At 39.8% G+C, this 5513-nt stretch overlaps 1 long non-coding RNA gene across 1 annotated transcript; it reads left to right on the top strand.

Moving 5' to 3' along the window:
• The first annotated feature begins 235 nt into the window (after nt 1-235).
• Nucleotides 236-5294, top strand: LOC308312104. The gene is made up of 2 exons (XR_013963727.1): nt 236-281; nt 3084-5294. It is a non-coding gene; the product is annotated as an uncharacterized lncRNA (long non-coding RNA).
• The last annotated feature ends 219 nt before the right edge of the window (nt 5295-5513 follow it).

Here is a 5513-nt window from a genome sequence, read left to right on the forward strand (position 1 = left end):
ATTTGAGAAAGATTTTGTGTTGCCGAAAACAATATAACACATTTTACAAGCAAAAACAGCAGCACTGTGTTCTAACAGGCTACGTCATTAGCGTATGTTTACGTCATTATCATATCTTTTTTTGTTTCAACAGGCTACGTCATCTATCGTATCCGTGTGCGCCGTGATGGTCGTGAACGCCCCGTACTAAAGGGAGCCACCTACGGCAAGCACGTTCACCACGGAGTCAAGTTCAGTCAACCAGATCATGTTCGCCCTGCAGCCTGCAGTCCACCGCTGAGGTGAGTCTGACCCTAACCTGGGATAGTGTACAGTAGTAGTGTGGACTAGGGCTGACCCAAAAAAATCGATTAATCAACGTTCAATCGATATTGTCCGCTGTATACGTTTTTGGTCCGCGAGACGGCCCCATTTGGTCCGCGAGCCATGCTTGCGCCTCGCAGCACCTCGCAACGCCTCCTCTTTCCCCGTGTTAACAACAAGGAAGTCAACTGAACAAGTGCAGCTGCAGTCCCAGGAGCCAGGAAAAATAAATCGAAAGTGTGGTTGCATTTTAAATAATTTGATTAAAGGTTGTAGGCTACACGAGTGAAAATGACCGCTGGGAAAATCCCTAATTGAGAGTGTAGGCAAGCGCACCACAGCTCAGTGGACATTAAATATAGGCTACCATGTTTGATAAGTCATATAAAAACATTACTTACACCCAAATGAAAATATAAACTCACAGATTATAGATCACTTGGAATTATAACAATCTGTTGAGTATTGCCTGAATAATGCCACTATAAAATCCCAACTTTTATCGATGCGCCATTGCGCTGAGAACCTTGTGGAGCCTGGCGGTGTACATTATACTTGTGCGCGCACCGGAAATTCAAAGATCTGCAATCTCATGCGCTGCGTTGTGCATATTGGCTGAGAGTATAATGGCACGAATGAAACTAGGCCTATATTTTTATTTTGGCGATGCGGAGAATTGATTTTGCCGTTGCCAGCGATATCTTTTTTTTTTCTTGTCTGAAGACTGACCTGTTCCATCACTGTGAACTCCCATGCAGCAGAGCAGCTCCTACAGACCCAGACCAAAACACCTTTTCTCTTTGGCATTTAATTGCACCTGATCGTATTATTGTAATTATGTAGCCTATACTATTTGCCTGTGTTTTTTTTTTTTATTATGTGTGCGCCGATGGTGATGCTCCACTTGTTTCAGCCTGTAGGCCTACAGCACTTTGGTCAGCTTTTATTGTTTTAAATGTGCTATATAAATAAAGTTCGATTTAGGCCTATATTGGAGCAGGTGCTGGCAAATAACTAATTACTGTAATGCCATGCAGTGAAGTTGCGCAAATGTCAACTCAATTAGCAAGCGGAGCTGCTCTCATGCAGCACAATGACTGCAGATCTCTTCTTAAAGTTTACTTATTATGGTTTACTTTCAACCATAAACCATAATATGATTGACAAACCTTGGATTATAATTCTTCATCGACCAACAGCTCATGCAGCATGACTATGAGGTAATTTAACTATGTGGGATTTCTCCATCGGCATCGCATGTCGATAAAAAATGGGATTTCACCAGTGGCATTATTCAGGCAATACTCAACAGATTGTTATAATTCCAAGTGATCTATAATCTGTGAAGTTTATATATTTTTCCCATACACACACTCACAGTCACGTTAACTTTATGATCAATCAAATCAACCGTGGTTGATTTTATTTCTGACAAGTGTCTTGAAGAGTTCATTCATGTTACCGTTCGTTTACAATTGACAGAGGAGTTTGGATTATATATATTTTTATTTGATGGAGAGGTAATGCCTGGTTCAGGCGCTGTTTAATTGTTAAATAAAAGACCAATCCAATATGCGCTCCTCTATCTTCTGCAGCTATATCGCCGTTTTATTTTAAGCCAAATTCATTGTGCGTCAGCGTCACTGCTCGTCTCGCGCCCCCACCCAGTTTATAAGATGCCCCACAACTTTTGTAAAAAGCCTCTTTATATTGAATCTTTCACTGATAGACATCTCAGGGGCAGGTACTGTAGACACAGTAATGATCATCATCTCAGATCCCAGTCCTTAAGTAACATGACATATTAAAGCTAATACAAAAGATTCTATTTTTGAGGGGCGCTGGCCCCTCCTATGTTTAATTTAATTAAGTTTGTCTTGTCTAGACAAACATTCAAAACGCCATTGACAATGGACAGAGTTTAATGTTTGTCTTGTCCATTGACAATGGACAGAGTTTAATGTTTGTTTTGTCACTAACACAAACATTTAATGCCATTAACACCCGAGCGGCAAGGACGGAGTTCTCCGTCCTATCAATTAGTAACACTCGTCGCCCAGGACTGAGATCAATAAAAGGACGGTGATGTATTGATATCAAAACCCATCGCATCGCTCCACAGGCTGGCGTGAATCTAAATCTAAATAATTCCGTCCAATTCTAAGCAAAGATTATGTGTTAGACGGCCCACCGCTAGTCGCGTTAGAATTAATCATACCTCCTGTTGTTGTCGATCTATAGTATGTCAGTGGTGCTCAACTTTCTTCATGTCAAGGACCTCCAGAATTATCTGTATTTGGCCGCGGGACCCCTATCTGTTCCAGAGACCCCCCAGAAGCAAAGATTGAAGTTAAAAACGTCCACAGGGAAAGAATATATATTCAAAGATTCACGCCACATTTTCACAATTTTTCTACAAGCTCGTAGCGCGGCACTTAGTGCCGCACTATGAGCTTGTAAATCTGCTATTTTTCAATAGCTAAAGCATAACATAATCCCAAAAGGGGTTCCCGTCCTTGAATGGGTTAATGTAATAAATACCCCCGGGCGTTTAACTTAACAATGAACAGTGTCTGTTTTGTCTGTCACTGAGCAAATCGACATATATATGTTATGTTATGATATCGTCATGATGTGAGATGATAAGGGTTGGTAAAAAGCCCCTCACTTCACACAGGAGTGATTTTCTTCAAACAATGCGATGCTGCCTCATCAGAGTTTGTGTATATATTGTCAGTTACTTGCATTAGAGGAGCTAACTTTCTGTTTCTATATCTCAGACACGAGGAGCTGCCATGTGGATGAAACAGCAGACGCAGGACATCGACTCTGCTTCGGACACAGAGAGCAAAGACCTGCAGCCGCCGTCTGCGTCTGTGAGCCATCACCAACACCACTGAGGGGAGGAGATTGTGTTTTCAGCCAGGTTGGCATTTAATGCTCCTCCCACCTCCGGTGAACTCTCACATTTCTGACATTGAGGCACAGGAACACTTTGGTCACTTTTTTTATTTTTTATATGAAGTATATTTAATGGTTTTTCACTTGGGTGACTTTGTGAGTGTGTGTTGGTGTTTCTCGCTTATCAAATCCAGAATTGATTGATTGATTGAAATATTTATTAACAGTTTGCATTACACTTGTTTACAACAGGGTCCACCATGTTCAATTCATCAAAACATTTAGAGACGTACAAATAGACACTTCTATATAGTTAAAGAACAGAACAGGAATTAATCATAAAGGAAGCAAAAATGGAAAAGAAACGTATACAGTGAGGGGAAAAATGGGGGAAGCAAATATGAGTTAAAAATGTTCCCTCTGAAAGAATATATATTCAAAGATTTGTGCCACATTTTCACGATTTTTCAAAAATATCAGACCTACAAGCTTGTAGTGTGGCACTCGGTGCTGCGCTATGAGCTTTAGATCTGCTATTTTTCAACAGCTAAAGCATGACAATGCTTAAAACACCAAAATGGGTTCCCGCCCAAAATGGGTTAAATATTGGCTGTGATGCGTGGTCCGGGTTGCACAGCTCACGGGACATACAATTTAATTTCAGCTATGAACATTTGTTATTTTAAATAATAAATGTTTTATGTATTTAAATTAAATACATATTTTATTGTTTGAATTAAAGAATATAACATTATTTGATACAACTATAATACATTTCAACATTTTATTGTTGAACTAAATGATAGAACATTATTTATATAAATAATGAGCATTTTTAAGCACAAGATAAATTGGGCTACAGTACCGTTCAGTGACGAGCACTTTGTTATTTTAGTTTGCTTTAAGCACAAGATAAATTGGGCTACAGTACCGTTCAGTGACGAGCACTTTGTTATTTTAGTTTGCTTTAAGCACAAGATAAATTGGGCTACAGTACCGTTCAGTGACGAGCACTTTGTTATTTTATTTTGCTTTCCATTCAGTCTTGTGTCGAAGCACTTCAATCTATATTTGCTTCATATTTAATATTGTAAGGCAGTGATTCGCCACCAGTGGTCCGGTTCCAGGTGGTCCCCATACAGCTAAATGATATCAGTTGGTAACCAAATGGACCCTTATTAGATCTTCAAGTCTTGAGAGTGTAAAATGAAGGCAATCGGCATCAAATGAAGCACAGCTTGACACTGACAAAAATGAACCGATCTACAAGCTCACAGCGTGCTGCAGAGTAAGGGCCGATTCATACTCCTATTTTTACCGCTGTTTCGGCGCTGTAGTGCCGAAATGATTTCGGCTCGTCAGAAATTTTCAGTAGCACCGAAGAGCCGACTTTAGGACGGTACCCGCCCCACCCCCCCCCCGAACCTCAAATGACGTCAAATTGTAGGCTCTACAGAGCCGAACCGACTTTTATTCGGCTCTAAAATAGGAGTATGAATCGGCCCTTATCCTATGTCCTAGGAGAGGTGGTGTAGAAAAACATTAGGCAACATTTGGAATAGAATGATCCGATCATACCGTTCTATAGTCTATGCTTTATTGTTGCTACACTGCCTGTCTTTGGGCATTGTTGCACATAGGAGTAAGAGACTCATCATTGCACTGAATTGTTATATTCCTGGAAATTGGGTTCTGTAAATTCATTGGTAAAAATGTGTGGGAATCCTGTGAAGCGATCATAGTGCCCTTAAATTATTTGATCTGTGTTTATTACTGCAGTCGAGTGCTGATGTTTTATCCAGTGTTTTATTGTCCACTAATTGTCTACCACATCAGTAGATTAGTGTAATGTTTTTTTTAACTTGTAGTCAGCTCAATGAATGAACTGGTTGGTGGTGACGTGTGATAAGTCTGTCAGGGACACCTATGGGTGTAGTGGTGAAATATTAAAGTTCCTCTCCACCTGTAAACAAGTCCAAATACACTATTTCCACAGCTATTGTTTGGTGAAAGCGCTCCTTGGCGTTGCTGAAATGGTGAATATTTTCAGCTCCATCCATAGTTTTAAAGAATTAAATGTTTCTTCTGTATTCTCTTTTTTTCATAGCTTGTTGTGCAGAGTCTGGTGTTCATAAGAAAATAATAACAACATGCTTCTTTCTCTGTTGGTGTCAACAAACACAAGAAACAAGCAGCCTAAATTGCAATGGGTTCAATATGAACTAACCTTCAGTAATTAAATATTGTAACTATAACTCATGGGTTAATTATTATCCATTTTAAGTTATTTCAAAGTACATTGTGTGGTC

The sequence above is a fragment of the Protomyctophum bolini genome (genome assembly GCF_963924005.1).
Source record: "Protomyctophum bolini genome assembly, contig: SCAFFOLD_390, whole genome shotgun sequence".
NCBI lineage: Eukaryota > Metazoa > Chordata > Actinopteri > Myctophiformes > Myctophidae > Protomyctophum > Protomyctophum bolini.